This window comes from Pan troglodytes, chromosome 5 (assembly GCF_028858775.2).
Source record: "Pan troglodytes isolate AG18354 chromosome 5, NHGRI_mPanTro3-v2.0_pri, whole genome shotgun sequence".
Lineage (NCBI taxonomy): Eukaryota > Metazoa > Chordata > Mammalia > Primates > Hominidae > Pan > Pan troglodytes.
The window spans coordinates 94,838,129-94,860,550 of NC_072403.2; the positions used below are offsets into that span (position 1 = coordinate 94,838,129).

Below are 22,422 nucleotides of genomic sequence, written 5' to 3' on the forward strand. Positions count from 1 at the left end.
GATAGAGCTGAATGGCATGAGTTTCAAAATATTTTTTTCTTATAAAAGAGTAAGGGAGTGCTAAGTTGGAAGAAGCAAAGATAACAACAGTTTGTTTCATCACCAACCACAGGTTTGGCACGAGTAGTAAAAGAATAAATAGCACTGCTTTGAGAGAGCTATAAGAAATGTCCTGTCCTCAGAAGATGGGCTGGTTTCAGCAAAGGCAAGAAGGACTTGGGAAAATTGAGAAGAGGTTAGGATACAAGGGCCTCTGTCTATTAGACCATGAGATCCTTGAGATCAAGGATTCTGCCATATTGATGAGGTAGTTTAGACCTATGGCTCTCAAAGCTTTAGAGTGTATCAGAATCACCTGCAGGGCCTGCTAAAACACAGATTACTGTGTCCCACCCTCAGTTTCTGATTTACTAGACTTCAGGTGAGCTCAAGAATATGCATATCTAACAAATTCCCAGGAGATGCTGATGCTGCTGTCTGGGAATCACATTTTGAGAACTCCTGGGATAATCTATGCTGTGTGATAACAAACCCTGAAATCCCATTGGCTTAATAAAATAAAAGTTTATTTTCACTTATTTGAAGTGTAACTGGGTAGCTCTCCAGGGCAGTCCCCTTCTAAGCAGAAATCCAGGAATCCAGGTTGCTCCTCCCTTGTAGTAATGCCATCTGGAACTTGTGGCCTCTAAGGTCAAAAGGCAAGGGAAGAGAGACATGGAGAGTCACTTGAGATGTTTTCAGCAGTCAGGACTGGAAATGGTTTATTATCTCTGCTCAGCTCCCATTGATGAGAACTTTGTCTCATGGTTCAAACATCCCTGCAAGGGAGACTGGATGTAAATGTAAAGGAGAGAACATGAATGTTTTGTGAACATTAATCATCTCTGTCAGGGCATCTTCTGTCTCTAACTTCAGCAGAGGGAATGATACCAGTTAAGATCAAGAGGTCAATGTATATTGCCTGGTTCAATAAATGGAATAGAATTTAATAGTTATTTACTAAAACCTGGATTTTAGCTTTCCTGCAGACAAAGCACCCCTTACAACTAACTGCTATTACCTATTCATATCCCCAACACACACACACACACAAATCATGGCCTCCTCTGAGTTATCTTTTCTCACCTTGCCAGGATCGACTTTTCATTGCTACATTTGGGACATTCATAGATTGAAGTGATATGCACATGCTGAAATCGAAAAGGAAATTATACTGATTTAAAAAGCAAGGCTATTTCAAGTTCACTCCCCTTTGCTATGAATTCAAACATTTGAAGTAGAGTATTGGGTTCAACAAGCAGCCTTATTTTTGAGAAGGCTATACCCTTGGGATGCTCCACTTCCCGTATTACCTTCAAGGTCTTTATTATATTCTAGGGCTGGAGATGGCCGAGTGACAGGAGAGCTGACAGTTCTATTAGCCATAGAGGGAGGACAGGTCAATCAAGACTTCTCACATCTCTAGGTAATAAACTGGGTTTCCAAAAGTAACCCAGATTCCAGCAGGATGGGCCGCAAAGTCTAGTTACAAGATGAAGTGGGCTCTTCAAGGGCAGCTTTTACCTCTAATATCCTCCAGCACCCACTTGAAATAGAAAGCATTAGTCTCATTTCTAACATGCTTCCTGCCAACCTCTGGTAGCACCTAGTGCAGAGTACAGAAATACAAACAAGAGAAAGACAGCAATTTTCTGGGCTCCATGGTGCCAGGAGAGCAAGCTTTATCCTCTACCACTGTGGTCTTGCAGAAAGGAAAAGATGATATGATGGGTACTTGAGGTAAACAGACATTTTGATTCCAATCCATGGAGATGAAAGAGGTAACGTTTTAATCTTATTTTCATCTCATTTGCATCTTATTTTTTTTCTCCAATTGAAGCACAAATCTCACAATGCTTAATAATTACTTTGTGTGACAAGTACATCTCTTTTAGGAAAAATGAGAAAACTAAGGAAAAAAATGAAAGAAATTCCAATGAGGAGTAAAAATGTACTTATTATTCAGTGTCTCAATATAATTGATATAATGGAGAAGTTTCAGCAGTTAGATGTTTTCTTAGAAATATTTTCACAGCATATCATAGAGAAAAATTACATTAAAACATGTAGTACCTAGCTGCTGCTTTGAATGTTTGCATAGTACAAATATGTTTAGCCTCAAGTTTTCATGACAGAGACCAAAGGAACAAAAAGTTAGTTTCTTAATTCTTGACCTTAGTGAGATGCCTTTCAAAAGGTGGCTGAGACATTTGTAATAACTGTCACTGAATTCACTTTTCAGACATAAAACTGTGCTGAGACTTACACAAACATGATCTGCATTCAGATTTCTACACATCTTGGGAAATGATTGGCTGAATAATATTGTATTTGTAAAATGTTATTGTGGCTTAAGAGGCAGTCCACAGGGAGGAGAAGTTGTTTCAGCATCAGTAATGAATGCCTTATTTTTTTATATGCTGCTGTAGAGATCTGAGACCCAGAGCTGTCCAGTCTCTATCAACACGCAATGCTCCACAGATCAGTGTTTATTAAGGTGCTTTTAAAGAGACAAAAATGATATTGTTCTAGGATCAATTCTGCATTTAGTCTGTAAATGCAGTCGTCCCTTGGTATCCATGGGGAATTGGTTCCAGGACCCCCCTCAAATACCAAAATCCACGGATGCTCACATCCCTTAGATAAAGTGGGGTAGTATATGCATATACCCTATGTACATCCTCCCATATACTCTAAATCATCTCTAGATTACATTTAATACATAATACAATGCCTATATATCACTTCATTCACATAGAATCAACATAGTGCTTGGCATATGGCAAATTCAAATCTCGCTTTTTGGACCTTTGTGGATTTTTTTAATATTTCAAAAATATGTAAAAGATTTGTAAAATCTGCAGTTGGTTGCATCCATGCAGTTGGATAGGAACCTGTGGATCTGGAGGGCTGACTGTATTTATTGGAGGGCTATTATGTTCAATAGAAATACTTCTACATAATTTTCTACAATACTTAACTGAATATAGAGAAAAGCAAAAGCATGAGCCTAGGAACCATAGTTCAGATTTCAGAATGTAAATAGTGAGAGCAAGTTTAAGGGATAAATATATGTGAAATTGCATTGTAACTTATTCAAAACCTATGTGGTATAATGGTAGGGTTTTTATGGATTTTTCAAATGTGAGACTTAAGTTTCTGTATCACTCTATCATTTTCTATCTGTGGATCACAGAAAAATTACTTAAGCTCACTGAGCCTCAGTTTCCTTATCCGTAAAAGAAACCTAATATTATTTACCTGTAGAGCTGACATGAGAATTAAATGAGATATATGAAAGAGCCTAATGTGTCATAAATGTTCAATAAATGGTAGCCATAACTGAGCTATATTATCATTCAGCCTTCTGTGAACAGGTTATATTCTATTGATATATTAATTACATATATTATATTTATATATATTAATATATATTAAATGCTGCTTATCGGCCAGTCATGGTGGCTCACACCTGTAGCCCTAGCATATTGGGAGGCTGAGGCAGGAAGAGTGCTTGAGCCCAGAAGTTGGAGACCAGCCCAGGAAACACAGTGAGTAGAGACCTCATCTCCACAAAAAATAAACAAAATTAGCTGGGCATGGTGGGACATGCCTGCAGTCTGAACTGCTTGGGAGGCTGAGGTGGGAGGATGGCTTGAGCCTGGGAAGTCAAGGCTGCAGTGAGCCAAGATCATGTCTCAAGAAAAAAAAAAAAAAAGAAAAGAAATAAAAATGATTTTTATTGAAAAGGATGTGATTTCTAAAAAGAAAGCTTTGTTTATAAAAATTTTTAAAGGATTTTTAAAAAGTTTAAATGATCATACATTTAACAGTTAACATCAAACATATATTAGCTTCTAAGTATCTATTAACCTAGAAAGCTGTTTTATGTTCCAAAGTAAATGTGGATGAAAAATAAGAGAAAATTAATTCCGATTTGCTATTTCATTATACTTTCTATTGGATGTTTGGATTTTTAAATTTCCATTGACCTTTAAACTGTTTATGTATCACAAGGCACATTTTTAAATGTTCTTTTGGACACATCCCTAGACAATTTAAAAGAAACAAGCTAATCCTGGATATCAACTACAGCACACACATTGAAGTTTACCAAACACCATGTAAGGGAAATGTGATTCCTGAGTCATAGGGTCTAAAGAATTGTAGACATGAAAGTTATTTTAAAAGTTGGTCATTTTTAATTAGCTCCTGTAACATCATTTATCACGGTAAAGTGTGAGAGACCTGTTCATAAATATTGGAATTTGAAGGTTGCATTTATAGATAACATAGCTTCTAGGCTTTTTCTAACTGGTCAATTGTCTACAAGTCATTTGTCACAAGGACTAGACACACAATTCTTATAGCTCTCAAAAATATTCATTTCTAGAAGATCATAGTCACAGTTCCTTAAAAGAAAAACGTTAAAAGACATGTGTTATTAAAAAATTAATATGTCTTTTTACCAATATGAAGTTCCTGGATTTCATTTGCCACACTGTTCAATGAGTTAAATGTCAGAAATCAGTAACAAAGCCTATATGTTCCATGCCATCTCTGACAACAGTGTAAATTAAAAGGCTGTCAAGTTATTTAGTTTTAAAGATGAAGGTAGACTTTCTGGCAGTCACATTTTCCATCACTGATGACTCTGACCATATCCAAAGAGGATATGAACTAACAAAACCCAGACAGGGAAGGAAGGAGAAGGACAAAAGGAAGTAAAAAGCATAATGAAAAACAGAAAAAGAACAGTTTCCATAGCAGGAATAGAAGTAATGGAAGTAAATAGTTATTTTTCCAACTACCTTGAATATAAAGAGAATTCAAGAAAATCAGAAATTTCTTTTTCAGTAAGATACAGTAAATAAACAAAAAGGCATCCCTTCAGAATCAGCTGTTTTTAACTTAAATGCAATTGTCCTTGTGGGGAAAAACACACTCTAAGCAAACGTTTTCAAACTGCATTATAAATACAGATTATATTTCATGACTTAGTGTTAGGAGTGGCTGAGTACGCCTGCTAGACATTTGGCTCTCCTACCCAATCCAAGCAGTGGTACCAAGGCAGCAGCTCTGATGAAATGATTCAAGAATGAAAGGAGGATTTGGGAAACTAATTGGATTTCTTATCTAATTTGTCCTTTTGGAAAGAAATGAGTCTCATTTCTTTCACGAAAGTTAATTCTAGAATTAGGATTCATTTATGCTAATTTCTGTATAGATATCTGGTTGTGCTATTTTTATATACAAAATCATATCTGTATATTTTCCTATAAAAACACTAAAATGAACAATCACACAAGCAAAGATTAGTGTTAATCTGTTCAGATGACAAATTCCTATAGAGGATAAAGACTAATACTTGACGGTGTTTATACTGTTACAGTGAGATACCATTAAAATAGATGGATTTAGAATACTGCTGTCAAAATATGCTCCCTAAATTGTAATTCAATACAGTAAAATTTCTGATTCAATAAGGCCCAGTGTGACTGTCAGGTAACATTACCTTGTAATGGATTCCACTACATACACGTTTATCCACACAAGCACATTAATAAATGTATAGGCAAAATGCCATGTTTTGAAAAATTGTGAACAGTAAATAGCATTCGTTTCTGATCTTTCTATTATTAATTTTTGTTTCTTCTGTAGCTGTCATGTATAACTAGGCTGTTTGCATTATATGAGCATTCCCCAGAATACAATATTTCAGAAAGAATTCTACAAATCCAAGATAGCAGTGTCCACAGGTCCCAGCCATATGGTATATACTTGTCCTTTGAGTTACTGCTTGCTTAAAAAAACCAGAGTGGTTTCCAGCACAGACACAAGATGGGACAACTCCTAATGCACTTCCCTTCTTGGGTACTTTCTAGGTAACTGACATTGTCCAGCAGGTGTATATTTCTTCTCATTTGAGAGTCAAATGCAGAAGCTAGCATTGATTATGAATATGTGACAGAAAGAACATAGTAACATGTACAATGAGTTCAACCAAAAAAAAAACCCTATATATTCTTTCTGGGTTATGTGGTACTTTCACATGCTTAACAATACTGTAGATACCATTCTATAGTTTGCATGGGTTTAAGGTGATTCCAGACCCATCGTCTTCCACTTCCCCTTCCATTCCTTTCCCTTCCCTAGAAACTTAGTTCTAAAGCCATTAGGTAGGACAGAATAACATTGGTGTCCAGACCAGGACGGGGACAGGAGGCACAGTGGTCCACAGCAGGTATCAGAGCCCAAGGAGGGTGAGGAAGGTATACGTGTCAGAAAAGACCCTGTGTGGGGTGTCAGAGACAGAGCTGGGTGATGAGGGAACATGCCCAATGAACGGTGTGATAGCTGTGATAAGAAATTGGTGACTTTTGGGAGAACTGATCAAATAAAAAATACATTAAGCATAGTGGGTACCAGGTGTCTCCCTGTCAGAAAAGGGAACTACCAATATGAAAAGAGAGGTGCTGGGGGAGGAGCCAAGATGGCGGAATAGGAACAGCTCCGGTCTACAGCTCCCAGCGTGAGCGACACAGAAGACGGTGATTTCTGCATTTCCATCTGAGGTACTGGGTTCATCTCACTAGGGAGTGCCAGACAGTGGGCGCAGGCCAGTGGGTGCGCGCACCGTGCGCGAGCCGAAGCAGGGCGAGGCATTGCCTCACCTGGGAAGCGCAAGGGGTCAGGGAGTTCCCTTTCCGAGTCAAAGAAAGGGGTGACGGACGCACCTGGAAAATCGGGTCACTCCCACCCGAATATTGCGCGTTTCAGACCGGCTTAAAAAACGGCGCACCACGAGACTATATCCCACACCTGGCTCGGAGGGTCCCACGCCCACGGAATCTCGCTGATTGCTAGCACAGCAGTCTGAGATCAAACTGCAAGGTGGCAGGGAGGCTGGGGGAGGGGCGCCCGCCATTGCCCAGGCTTGCTTAGGTAAACAAAGCAGCCGGGAAGCTCGAACTGGGTGGAGCCCACCACAGCTCAAGGAGGCCTGCCTGCCTCTGTAGGCTCCACCTCTGGGGGCAGGGCACAGACAAACAAAAAGACAGCAGTAACCTCTGCAGACTTAAATGTCCCTGTCTGACAGCTTTGAAGAGAGCAGTGGTTCTCCCAGCACGCAGCTGGAGATCTGAGAACGGGCAGACTGCCTCCTCAAGTGGGTCCCTGACCCCTGACCCCCGAGCAGCCTAACTGGGAGGCACCCCCCAGCAGGGGCACACTGACACCTCACACGGCAGGGTATTCCAACAGACCTGCAGCTGAGGGTCCTGTCTGTTAGAAGGAAAACTAACAAACAGAAAGGACATCCACACCGAAAACCCATCTGTACATCACCATCATCAAAGACCAAAAGTAGATAAAACCACAAAGATGGGGAAAAAACAGAACAGAAAAACAGGAAACTCTAAAATGCAGAGCGCCTCTCCTCCTCCAAAGGAACGCAGTTCCTCACCAGCAACGGAACAAAGCTGGATGGAGAATGATTTTGACGAGCTGAGAGAAGAAGGCTTCAGACGATCAAATTACTCTGAGCTACGGGAGGACATTCAAACCAAAGGCAAAGAAGTTGAAAACTTTGAAAAAAATTTAGAAGAATGTATAACTAGAATAACCAATACAGAGAAGTGCTTAAAGGAGCTGATGGAGCTGAAAACCAAGGCTCGAGAACTACGTGAAGAATGCAGAAGCCTCAGGAGCCGATGCGATCAACTGGAAGAAAGGGTATCAGCAATGGAAGATGAAATGAATGAAACGAAGCGAGAAGGGAAGTCTAGAGAAAAAAGAATAAAAAGAAATGAGCAAAGCCTCCAAGGAATATGGGACTATGTGAAAAGACCAAATCTACGTCTGATTGGTGTACCTGAAAGTGATGCGGAGAATGAAACCAAGTTGGAAAACACTCTGCAGGATATTATCCAGGAGAACTTCCCCAATCTAGCAAGGCAGGCCAACATTCAGATTCAGGAAATACAGAGAACGCCACAAAGATACTCCTCGAGAAGAGCAACTCCAAGACACATAATTGTCAGATTCACCAAAGTTGAAATGAAGGAAAAAATGTTAAGGGCAGCCAGACAGAAAGGTCGGGTTACCCTCAAAGGGAAGCCCATCAGACTAACAGCGGATCTCTCGGCAGAAACCCTACAAGCCAGAAGAGAGTGGGGGCCAATATTCAACATTCTTAAAGAAAAGAATTTTCAACCCACAATTTCATATCCAGCCAAACTAAGCTTCATAAGTGAAGGAGAAATAAAATACTTTACAGACAAGCAAATGCTGACCGATTTTGTCACCACCAGGCCTGCCCTAAAAGAGCTCCTGAAGGAAGCGCTAAACATGGAAAGGAACAACCGGTACCAGCCGCTGCAAAATCATGCCAAAATGTAAAGACCATCAAGACTAGGAAGAAACTGCATCAACTAACGAGCAAAATCACCAGCTAACATCATAATGACAGGATCAAATTCACACATAACAATATTAACTTTAAATGTAAATGGACTAAATTCTCCAATTAAAAGACACAGACTGGCAAGTTGGATAAAGAGTCAAGACCCATCAGTGTGCTGTATTCAGGAAACCCATCTCACGTGCAGAGACACACATAGGCTCAAAATAAAAGGATGGAGGATGATCTACCAAGCCAATGGAAAACAAAAAAAGGCAGGGGTTGCAATCCTAGTCTCTGATAAAACAGACTTTAAACCAACAAAGATCAAAAGAGACAAAGAAGGCCATTACATAATGGTAAAGGGATCAATTCAACAAGAGGAGCTAACTATCCTAAATATTTATGCACCCAATACAGGAGCACCCAGATTCATAAAGCAAGTCCTGAGTGACCTACAAAGAGACTTAGACTCCCACACATTAATAATGGGAGACTTTAACACCCCACTGTCAACATTAGACAGATCAACGAGACAGAAAGTCAACAAGGATACCCGGGAATTGAACTCAGCTCTGCACCAAGCGGACCTAATAGACATCTACAGAACTCTCCACCCCAAATCAACAGAATATACATTTTTTTCAGCACCACACCACACCTATTCCAAAATTGACCACATAGTTGGAAGTAAAGCTCTCCTCAGCAAATGTAAAAGAACAGAAATTATAACAAACTATCTCTCAGACCAGAGTGCAATCAAACTAGAACTCAGGATTAAGAATCTCACTCAAAGCCGCTCAACTACATGGAAACTGAACAACCTGCTCCTGAATGACTGCTGGGTACATAACGAAATGAAGGCAGAAATAAAGATGTTCTTTGAAACCAACGAGAACAAAGACACAACATACCAGAATCTCTGGGACACATTCAAAGCAGTGTGCAGAGGGAAATTTATAGCACTAAATGCCCACAAGAGAAAGCAGGAAAGATCCAAAATTGACACCCTAACATCACAATTAAAAGAACTAGAAAAGCAAGAGCAAACACATTCAAAAGCTAGCAGAAGGCAAGAAATAACTAAAATCAGAGCAGAACTGAAGGAAATAGAGACACAAAAAACCCTTCAAAAAATTAATGAATCCAGGAGCTGGTTTTTTGAAAGGATCAACAAAATTGATAGACCGCTAGCAAGACTAATAAAAAAAGAGAGAAGAATCAAATAGACGCAATAAAAAATGATAAAGGGGATATCACCACCGATCCCACAGAAATACAAACTACCATCAGAGAATACTACAAACACCTCTATGCAAATAAACTAGAAAATCTACAAGAAATGGATACATTCCTCGACACATACACTCTCCCAAGACTAAACCAGGAAGAAGTTGAATCTCTGAATAGACCAATAACAGGAGCTGAAATTGTGGCAATAATCAATAGTTTACCAACCAAAAAGAGTCCAGGACCAGATGGATTCACAGCCGAATTCTACCAGAGGTACAAAGAGGAACTGGTACCATTCCTTCTGAAACTATTCCAATCAATAGAAAAAGAGAGAATCCTCCCTAACTCATTTTATGAGGCCAGCATCATTCTGATACCAAAGCCTGGCAGAGACACAACAAAAAAAGAGAATTTTAGACCAATATCCTTGATGAACATTGATGCAAAAATCCTCAATAAAATACTGGCAAACCGAATCCAGCAGCACATCAAAAAGCTTATCCACCATGATCAAGTGGGCTTCATCCCTGGGATGCAAGGCTGGTTCAACATACGCAAATCAATAAATGTAATCCAGCATATAAACAGAGCCAAAGACAAAAACCACATGATTATCTCAATAGATGCAGAAAAATCCTTTGACAAAATTCAACAACCCTTCATGCTAAAAACTCTCAATAAATTAGGTATTGATGGGACATATTTCAAAATAATAAGAGCTATCTATGACAAACCCACAGCCAATATCATACTGAATGGGCAAAAACTGGAAGCATTCCCTTTGAAAACTGGCACAAGACAGGGATGCCCTCTCTCACCGCTCCTATTCAACATAGTGTTGGAAGTTCTGGCCAGGGCAATCAGGCAGGAGAAGGAAATAAAGGGTATTCAATTAGGAAAAGAGGAAGTCAAATTGTCCCTGTTTGCAGACGACATGATTGTTTATCTAGAAAACCCCATTGTCTCAGCCCAAAATCTCCTTAAGCTGATAAGCAACTTCAGCAAAGTCTCAGGATACAAAATCAATGTACAAAAATCACAAGCATTCTTATACACCAACAACAGACAAACAGAGAGCCAAATCATGAGTGAACTCCCATTCACAATTGCTTCAAAGAGAATAAAATACCTAGGAATCCAACTTACAAGGGATGTGAAGCACCTCTTCAAGGAGAACTACAAACCACTGCTCAAGGAAATAAAAGAGGATACAAACAAATGGAAGAACATTCCTTGCTCATGGGTAGGAAGAATCAATATCGTGAAAATGGCCATACTGCCCAAGGTAATTTACAGATTCAATGCCATCCCCATCAAGCTACCAATGACTTTCTTCACAGAATTGGAAAAAACTACTTTAAAGTTCATATGGAACCAAAAGAGAGCCCGCATCGCCAAGTCAATCCTAAGCCAAAAGAACAAAGCTGGAGGCATCACACTACCTGACTTCAAACTATACTACAAGGCTACAGTAACCAAAACAGCATGGTACTGGTACCAAAACAGAAATATAGATCAATGGAACAGAACAGAGCCCTCAAAAATAACGCCGCTTACCTACAACTATCTGATCTTTGACAAACCTGAGAAAAACAAGCAATGGGGAAAGGATTCCCTATTTAATAAATGGTGCTGGGAAAACTGGCTAGCCATATGTAGAAAGCTGAAACTGGATCCCTTCCTTACACCTTATACAAAAATCAATTCAAGATGGATTAAAGATTTAAACGTTAGACCTAAAACCATAAAAACCCTAGAAGAAAACCTAGGCATTACCATTCAGGACATAGGCGTGGGCAAGGACTTCATGTCCAAAACACCAAAAGCAATGGCAACAAAAGACAAAATTGACAAATGGGATCTAATTAAACTAAAGAGCTTCTGCACAGCAAAAGAAACTACCATCAGAGTGAATAGGCAACCTACAACATGGGAGAAAATTTTTGCAACCTACTCATCTGACAAAGGGCTAATATCCAGAATCTACAGTGAACTCAAACAAATTTACAAGAAAAAAACAAACAACCCCATCAAAAAGTGGGCGAAGGACATGAACAGGCACTTCTCAAAAGAAGACATTTATGCAGCCAAAAAACACATGAAAAAATGCTCATCATCACTGGCCATCAGAGAAATGCAAATCAAAACCACTATGAGATATCATCTCACACCAGTTAGAATGGCAATCATTCAAAAGTCAGGAAACAACAGGTGCTGGAGAGGATGTGGAGAAATAGGAACACTTTTACACTGTTGGTGGGACTGTAAACTAGTTCAACCATTGTGGAAGTCAGTGTGGCGATTCCTCAGGGATCTAGAACTAGAAATACCATTTGACCCAGCCATCCCATTACTGGGTATATACCCAAATGACTATAAATCATGCTGCTATAAAGACACATGCACACGTATGTTTATTGCGGCATTATTCACAATAGCAAAGACTTGGAACCAACCCAAATGTCCAACAATGATAGACTGGATTAAGAAAATGTGGCACATATACACCATGGAATACTATGCAGCCATAAAAAATGATGAGTTCATATCCTTTGTAGGGACATGGATGAAATTGGAAACCATCATTCTCAGTAAACTATCGCAAGAACAAAAAACCAAACACCGCATATTCTCACTCATAGGTGGGAATTGAACAATGAGATCACATGGACACAGGAAGGGGAATATCATACTCTGGGGACTGTGGGGGGGAGGGGGGAGGGGGGAGGGATAGCATTGGGAGATATACCTAATGCTAGATGACGAGTTAGTGGGTGCGGCGCACCAGCGTGGCACATGTATACATATGTAACTAACCTGCACAATGTGCACATGTACCCTAAAACTTAAAGTATAATAAAAAAAAAAAAAAAGAAAAGAGAGGAAACTAGCATGAGGCCTGTGGTGTTGGATTGGAAGGTATCAGGGTGAACTCATAGTTTTATGTGTGTGTGAGTGTGTGTGTGTGTTTTCATGCAGAAATAAATATACATAAAAATGTGTGTATACATGTATGTATTCACACACACACACACGTATATTCTCTAGCTCTGTCTACTGATATTGTGATCCCAGTAGCAAGGACCATATGAGCACTCAGATCTGAATACCATTCTTCACTGAAAGAAATGAGAGCTCCTTGGAAAAGTGGCTAATTCCAGGGCCAGAGCAGGGAAAACATGAAATGAGCTGGATGGCACATCTTGTTGTGCCAGAAAACAAGAAAATGCTCACAGAATGAATGAGATATTTCAAAAGAATCCAGAAATCATCCTGAAGGGGTTCCCACTGGTCAAATCTAAGACAATTGGGTCATTAAAATACTTAATGGTAATAATGAATTAAAATGCCTTGAATTTGGAAACCCTAAGAAAATCGAGTTATAAATAAATATGCAAGCAAATTGAAAGTATAATATTTACATATTTTTACAGTTTCACAACAATGTCCTACAAAATATTTGCTAATTACAGAGGAAAAAAATAAGATTGTGGGGAAACCTGGCAGAAACTACTTTAATCAAGTGATGAAAGTGAACATCATCAGTAATGGAACTGATCAGAATTGGTGCCATGTGCGAGGATACAATGAGAAAAAGCCTGCACCACTTCTGTGATGTTCCTGCAAAAGATGTATAATCAGAATCTAATCATGAGAAAACATCAGACAAACCTAAATTCAGGAACATTCTCCAAAAACAATGACTTGTAACCAAAAATAGCAAAGCTGTGAAAGTTAAAACAACAACAACAACAACAACAACAAACAACTAAGGAAGTGCTCCAGAGGGAATGAGCCTAAAGAGACATGATACTGAATGCAACCTGTGATTCTGAACTGGATTATTTTGCTATAAAGTACATTATTAGGACATTTGGTGAATGGAGTCTGAAGATAAGATGGTCATACTTCATTCATGTTAATTTCCTGACTTTGATGGTTGCTATGGCTGAATCGTATCCTTCTCCCCAAATTTACATGCTGAAGCCTAACACCCAGCACCTCAGAAGTGACTATTTTTGGAGATAAGGTCTTTAAAGAGGTGACAGAGTAGGTGGTTGCAGTGGCTCACGCCTGTAAACCCAGCACTTTAGGAGGCCGAGGCGGGCAGATCATGAGGTCAGGGGTTCGAGACCAGCCTGGCCAACATGGTGAAACCCCGTCTCTACTAAAAATACAAAAATTAGCTGGGCGTGGTGGCAGACACCTGTAATCCCAGCTACTCAGGAGGCTAAGGCAGGAGAATCATTTGAACCCGGAAGGCGAAGGCTGCAGTGAGATGAAATTGTGCCATTGCACTCCAGCCTGGGCGATAGGGTGAGACTCTGTCTCAAAAAAAAAAAAAAAAAAAAAAAAAAAAAAAGTGACTAAGTTAACATGAGGCCATTGGGTGGGCCCTAATCCAATCTGACTGGTTTCTTTATAAAAGTAGGAAATTTGGACACAGAGAGAGAGATATAAGGAGTGCCATGTGAGGACACAATGAGAAGGCAGCCATCTGCCAGTCAAAGAGAGGGACTTCAGGAGAAACCAAAGCTGCTGACCCATTGATCTTGGACTTCCAACCTCCAGAACTGTGAGCAAAATAAATCTCTGTTGTTTAAGCCACCCAGTCTGTGATAGTTTGTTATGACAGCACTTTCAATTTAATATAATGATTATATTGTGGTTATGTAAGAGACTTCTTGTTTGAAGGAAATTAAAGAAACAGGAGTGATGAGGTTTTAGGTTACTAGCTTATACTTAAGTGCTTCAGGAAAAAATATTCTTCAAAATGGACTTACAAATTTTTGTAAGTTTTTTATTGTTTCAAAATAAAAATATAAAAATATATATTACAACTTAAAAGTCCCAAAAGGAGTGTTTGCAGAGTTAAGAGAAGAGCAGAAAGGATAAAGTCCATACTGTTTTTGACACATTCACACAAATGCTTTTCCAGGTCACTGCCAATGACAGGTTGAGTGGAAATGGGTTTAAACTGAAAGATTATATATATGAGTGAACAGCAAACTATCGCAAGGACAAAAAACCAAACACTGCATGTTCTCACTCATAGGTGGGAATTGAACAATGAGAACACATAGACACAGGAAGGGGAACATCACACACCGGGGACTGTTGTGGGGTGGGGGGAGGGGGGAGGGATAGCATTAGGAGATATACCTAATGCTAAATGACGAGTTAATGGGTGCAGCACACCAACATGGCACATGTATACATATGTAACAAACCTGCACGTTGTGCACATGTACCCTAAAACTTAAAGTATAATAATAATAAAATAAATAAAAAATTTAAAAAATGAGTGAAAATATATATCATCTCCTTAAATAGAAATGCTTTTACACTGTTGATGGGAACGTAAATTAGTTCAACCATTGTGGAAGACAGTGTGGCAATTCCTCAAGGATCTAGAACCAGAAATACCATTTGACCCAGCAATCCCATTACTGGGTATATACCCAAAGGAATATAAATCATTCTACCATAAAGACACATGCACACGTATGTTAACTGCAGCACTATTTACAACAGCAAAGACATGGAACCAACCCAAATGCCCATCAATGATAGACTGGATAAAGAAAATGTAGTACATATACCCTATGGAATACAATGCAGTCATAAAAAAGAATGAGATCATGTCCTTTGCAGGGACATGGATGAAGCTGGAAGCCATCATCCTCAGCAAACTAACACAGGAATAGAAAACCAAACACCGTATGTTCTCACTCATAAGTGGGAGTTGAATAATGAGAACACATGAACACAGGGAGGGGAATATCACACACTGGGGCCTCACAGGGGGTGGGGGTCAAGGAGAGGGAGAGCATTAGGACAAATACCTAATGCATGTGGGGCTTAAAACCTAGATGACAGGTTGATAGGTGCAGCAAACCACCATGACACATGTATACCTATGTAACGAACCTGCACGTTCTGCACATGTATCCCAGAACTTAAAGTAAAATAAAATTTAAATTTAAAAAAAGAAAATACATACCATCTCCTTTTAATAAAAGAGGCCCTAAAAGCATTGATTGACTGATCGATTGACCTGGTCTCACTCTGTTGCCCAGGCTGGAATTCAGTGGAGCAATCACTGCAGCCTCAATCTCCTTGGATCAAGTAATCCTCCTGCCCAAGCCTCCCCAGTAGCTGAGACTACAGGCACCAGTCACCACATCTAGCTAATTTTTTAAAATTTTTAGTAGAGACAAGGTCTCACTATGTTGCCCAGACTGGTGTTCAAGCAATCCTCCCACCTCAGCCTCCCAAAATGCTGGGATCACAGGTATGAGCCACCATGCCCAGCTGCTCTAAACGCTTTTACAAGTAGAAATTTCCTTAAATTTTATTTCTATATTTAACTGATTTAAGCATCTGCCTTCATGCTCTGTAACACTGTGGTTTCAATAGATTTCTATTCACAAACTCAATCTTGTGAGGCTTCCCAATTATGTAAGCAGTAAAAATGGAGTTACTCTGGATAAAATAATGGTTCTGGATGAAAAAAATTCAAGTTTACTCACCCTCCCTTCTCCTTCTCTCATAAGCTCAGGAATTGTGGGGTGCCTACTAAGTTTGTATTTCAATGAGGGCTCCTCTGGCTCTTTAGAAAGAGTGGTGTAGGTTTTAGGTCTTTATCCCCCCATAGACACACACACATTCATACCCAGGATTTCCTTAGCATGCATATGGGTCAGAGGAGGAGCCATGGCAAAAGGTTCTTGCCATGCTGGCAAGAAGATGGCACTGACATCTGGATGCTCTGGCACTTCAAGGTTAGCTTTACAGCCATTTCAAGGCTGCACATTTTTTCTGGAGTCCAGACAACCTCCAAAGCAAAGATTATGCTGTAATATCTGTCTAGACTGAACCAGAATACTTCTAAACCTGCCTTCAGGAGCTGGGACACTCAAGCATTGAGGGGATTGGTGTGTGTTGAAAAAGTAAGATAAAACATTGAGCTGCTGGACCCAAGAGCATCTAGACTAGAGCTGGCACCCAGAAAGCTTCTAGCATAGCAATGGGTTCCTTGAGACTACCCTCCCCTGTTGCCCATAGCCTGCACCCCTTTAACACAAAGTCAGGATCTCCACCGTAAACTGCATTCCTGTTCAAAAATATTCATTGCTCCTGTTTGGGTAAAGATTATACTTTCCCACCCCCACTGATGTCAGGTTTGGTCTTGTGATTTCTTTTCAGCCAATAAAAAGTGCCAAAGTGACTTGCGTTACTCCTGGACAGAAGCTATAGGAGCCAGCACATGGCTTGCTGTCTTTTTCCCCCTCTGTCACAAAGCTAGCAATGATCCAGGTAAAGCCTACTGTACCTGCCTGACCCCAGAGTCAACATTATGGGGAGCAGATTTGTAGTTTACCCATTGATGAACCGGTTTATGCTATCAATGTAGTGTGGATGAAAAATAAATCTTTAGGCTATACCTTTGAGGTTTTGGAGAAGTTTGTTAACATAGAAAACCTGGACCATTTTGACTAATACAATACCCTATTACCCAGTGTCATTTCATAAAAGCAAACAATTGATTAAATACTTTTCAAATATTTAGATGGATTATCAAATATTTGGTTTTAAAGATACCTTGAAAAAAATTGTGTCATATTGCTTTGTGTCTATCAAATGACTACTTGCTAGATAGTAAAGGTAAAACAGTTTGTAGACCCACAATTTGAGGTCATGAACACCATTTTAAAAATATACATCCATGCAGGGCTTTTCTTTTAACCCATCAGAGAGTGCATGCTAATTTTTTGCCCTTCCTTTATATCATGCATTACATTATCCACAGACATTAGAGACACCTGTCCCCAACCACAAGTACCTGGGGATTGTAAGATTCTGTGCCACCTAGAGACTCATGATTGGAGCTATTTCTCACTCCTAGAACTTTAAAGAACCAGAAAGTTCAAGTTCTACTGCAAGCCTCCATCTGAGAACATCACATTCAAAGGCCCCTTGTTGATAAATTATGCCATCTCAAGCAGGAGAGAGAGTAGTCGGGGCTGCTCCTATTTTTGGCTAAGAAAGAGATCTGATTCTGACAATCATCCTTCTGGAAAATGACTTTTCTACTATACCAAATTATAATAAAACAAATTTCTAAAACTCAACAGTAAGACCTAGGCAGTGTCCTACTCTTGTTTTAGCAAATCTTTTTAAAAAAATTAATAAAAATAGGAAAACTGTGTAACCATGACTATAAACCAAGCAACTGGAGTTCTTCCACTGGGAAGAATTTGTTTTTCTTTTAGTGAATTGGATGTTAATTCCCAAGATAATAATTTGCAAGTTTAGCACAGGAGGTGACAGATTGTCCCTCAATGGCTCAGAGAGGTAATTTGGCTAATATAATCTTGTTAATGAAGCTGGAATTTCACCAAAAATAATAGCTCAGCTCTGCCAGGGGTTGATAGAAATTCAAAAGGCCAGGCTAATGTTTTTAATTTCTGTAAAACAATATTTCTCAAACTTTATTTCTTAGAACAGTATTATCCTGAAAGTTATTAACTAGAATTATGTGAGAAAAAGATGTTAATAAGTATTCTGTGAAAAATATTCAAATAAATTAGTGAAATGCCTAATATTATATCATCTTCTCTTTTTTTCCGATGTATATTAGCGTATTAAAGACCCTGAAAAATAGTGCAATAAAGAAACTTGTTTTACATCATTTAACCAAGTGATTCACAAACTTACAGGGAGTACCATATAATATCCTTTGGAACTAGTAATTTTCTATAATTTGATAAGCTCCCTTGGAACTAGTAGTTCTTTGTAACTTGATCTAAAATATCAAATCTGTATAAACACCACAAGATGGTCACCCGGTTAGAACTGAATTTTCAAAACTGTCTCAAAAGTCCTCAGGGGTGATCAGACTCTGTGTGACAAAGATATACCAGTCTGAAGAGACATAGTTTAGAGCAAATGTAACCCACATGATATCAGGCATGAAATGGTTAAACAGAAATACTCCTAAACTATTCCTGAGGCACTGCAAGTAGGGAGTGTTTAGAGGGGTTACATAGGAAGTATCATCTGGTTAGGCAAATAGTAGATGCATTTGCAACTTCAACTCCAATTTGCAAATGTTTCTTCCAACCAAGATTTATACCCTCTGCTACCACCTCTCAACCCCCAGCCATTACCACCATGGTATACAGAAGAATGCAGATCCTACAGAAAGAGCATAGATTTAGAGCTCTCAGATTAAAGATACAAACATCTACAGCCCCACAAAGCCATCCCTGGGGTTACTAGGCAAAGACTAATCATATGATCTGTGATTAGCAGGCAACCAGTGACCTCAGCTGATCAGAAGACCCCATCAGTCCTCACCTCTGCTGGCCTCTGGTTCTGAACTGTCACCTGTGCTGTCCTAACTTGTGCCACATTGGCTTCTGCTATGCTAAGTACAGATCCTTGTAGGTCTCCCATTTTCTAGTGTCTTGAGAGCTTGGTAGAATCTTTTGAAGTGAAAAGACAAGTGCTTCCTCCAAGTAACACTCCTCCTGGCTGGATAGGGTCGGTTTCAAGTGTATGTAACATTCTTTCTCTTATATCTGAAATCATAACTTCCTCAGACCCTCAGCATCTTCACAGTTCCTACAAGAAACCTGAATTCCATTGTCCTCTACCCTCATTTTTATAACATGCCCACACACACCTGAACTTCCTTGGAAGTCACAGCAAAAGACAGGTTATTATTGTTGCTTCCAGAAGGTTCCTTGACCCCTCTGTATATCACTGGATATAAATAGTTTTTTGAGACAATTACACATTTCACACATTACACTCAATTAAGTCTCAGTTCTAGACCACTTATGATCCTTTATATATATTGTCTTAGTCTGTTCAGGCTGCTGTAAAATATCAGAGACTGGGTGGTTTAAACAACAGCCATTTATTTCTCACAGTTCTGCAGGCTGGGGAGTCCAAGATCAAGGCACTGGCAGATCTAGTATCTGTGAGGGCCCTCTCTCTGATTTGCAGATGGCCATCTTCTCATTGTAGCCTCACATGGCAGAGAGCAGAGAAAGAGGCAAAGCTCTTTCATATCATTTTTTGTAAGGGTACTAATTCCATCATGAAGGCTGCACCCCCATGACCTAATTACCTTCCATAGCCCCATCCCCAAACACCATCACACTGGTGGATTCAACATATGAATTTGCCGGGGAGGGCATAAACATTTAGTCTATAACTTTCTGCCCCTAATTCCCCAAAATCCATGTCCTTCTCACATGAAAAATACATTTATTCCACCCCAACAGCCCTAAAAGTCTTTACTCATTCCAGAATCAACTCTAAAATCTAAAGTCCAAAGTTTCATCTCAATATCATCTAAATGTGATATGGGCGAGTCTCAAGGTACTATTCATCCTAAAGTAAAATTTCTCTCTAGCTGTGAACCTGTGAAGCCAAACAAGTTATGTGCTTCCAAAATACAATGGTGATTCAGGCATAGAAGAGACATCCCATTCCTGTAATTGCCTAACCAGTTCTTCCTACCTGCTGCACAGGCAAAATCAATTCAGTGAGACAGTGGCATTGCAATAAAGAAATAGTTTAATTGATGCAAGTCTGGCCATGCAGAAATTGGAGTTATTGCTCAAATCAGTCTCTCAAAAGGCTCTGAGTTTAGGGGTTTTCAAGGACAGTTTGGTGGGCAGGGGACTAGGGAATGGATGCTGCTGATGAGTTGGGGATGCAGTCATAGCAGTGTGGAAAATTGTCCTTATGCCCTGAGTCTGCCTCTGGGTGGGGTCAGTCACCTGTGAGTGGGGTTAGTCATTTGCCAATATGCAAAAGTCTGAAAAACATCTCAAAAGACCAATCTTAAGTTCTACAGTAGTGACATTATCTACAGAAGTAATTGGAGAAGTCACAAATCTTGTGACCTCCAGAACAATAGTTGGTATCATTTAACTACATCTACATTTTAGCAAAATTCATGCCCCTCTCATAATCCAACCTCATGGCCTTTCATTAGTTTTACAAAAGGCAGTTTAGTTTGGGGAGGCGCTATTATCATCCTTGCTTTAAGATTAAACTATAAACTAAATGTCTCCCAAAGTTAGCTTGGCCTACACCCAGGAATGAGCAAGGACAGCCAGCCTGTGAGACTAGCAGCAAGATGGAGTCAGTCATGTTAGATTTCTCTCACTGTCATTATCTTTGCAAAGGTAGTTTCATTCCAAAAGGGAGACAAAAGAGAAAAGGAAGAGTGACAGGCCTCAAGCAAGTTCAAAACCTAGCAAGGCAAACTCTATGAGATCTTAAACCTCAGGAATAATCTTCTTTGACGCAATGCTCTGCTTTCCAGATCTACTGAGATGACAGTCCAAAATATTATGCCCCTGATCCCCCAAAATTCATTTCAATGTATGAGTTCAGTTATAATTAACAAAATTGTCATATGGAGATAGGTTGCTAACCTGAACTAAGTGAAACAGTAGATTCAAGATTGGGTGAATTTTGGTTGACAATCTACTAAGCCAACAGAGTAGACTCAAGATTCTGAATCCCTTATAGAATATTCTCTGGGTATGTTGCATATCACACTGCACAACTGCAAGCTTACTTGTTACCTATCTGGGGGAAACGGAGATTCAACCTACACAGAAGTACTCTTAATTTTCAGGTCAAGAGACAACATCAATCCAGCAGAATGTCCTCCCATAAGCTTTGGTATATTCGCATTTCAATTTTGCTACTCCCTTTCTGGTTTTAGTACAGGGAGTCCATTTTAACATATCACTTTTCTCCAGATAAGTATAATCTTTTTAACCTTCTTGCAACCTAAGGAAGATTGTCTCCCCTGACCTCTTGAGCCTGACTTTTTATTACGTGGCCCCATGTGTTTGTTTACTTGTATGTTATGTTGTTCTTGCACTGCTATAAAGAAATACCCAAGGCTGGGTAATTTATAAGAAAAGAAGTTCAATTGGCTCACCGTTCTGCAGGCTGTACAGGAAGCATAGCACCGGCATGCGCTTCTGGTAAGGCCTCAGGAAGGTTACAATCATGGCAGAAGGCAAAGGGAGAGCAAGGCATCTCACTAGGCAAGAACAAGAGAGTAGTGGGGGAATGTACTACACACTTTTAAACAACCAGATTGCTCAAGAAATCAGTCACTATTGCAAAGTTGGCCCCAAGCTATGAGGGACCCACTCCATAACCCAAACACCTCCCACCAGGCCCCACCTCCAAAATTGGGGATTACATTTCAATATGAGATTTGAGGAAACACATATCCAAACTATATCAAATTGGGAAGTTCCTGTTGTTGTTTAGAGGTTTTTTCCTCCTATCCTAAGTAATGGTCATCCCCTCCAAAAGTTTATGTACTGAAAAGGCTACCAGCCTTTCAGCTGAAAATTATGACAAAAGCAACAATATATTTACAGCATTTGGACCAAACTCTTGACAAATAATTTAAATATAATTGGTAGAGTTAGAAAAAAAACCTTTCCAAAATTTTTTTCAAAATCTTAGTGTGACTACATATAACAGAGATTCCTTAATGATTTTAACTATATTTTATTATACATATTTTATTTGTACATTTTACATACCTCTATAATTAATGTCATTGTTTTAGACATTTAAATTTATAAATGTTTACCTATCTACAATTATTTTACCTATTTTTATTATTTTATACATATTTAACTATATTTTGTGTTATACTCTTTTTTAAGACAAATAGGTTCAAATATAGT

The 22,422-nt window shown here is 39.3% G+C and overlaps 1 long non-coding RNA gene across 2 annotated transcripts in view; it reads right to left on the bottom strand.

Annotated features, from left to right (window-relative positions):
• The window catches only part of LOC134810326 (uncharacterized), a 139,417-nt gene that overhangs the window by 115,658 nt on the left and 1,337 nt on the right, over positions 1 to 22,422 (bottom strand). For both annotated transcript variants that reach the window (XR_010158085.1, XR_010158084.1), the window contains exon 2: positions 21,654 to 21,758. This is a non-coding gene — a long non-coding RNA (uncharacterized LOC134810326). The remainder of the gene's footprint in view (positions 1 to 21,653; positions 21,759 to 22,422) is intronic.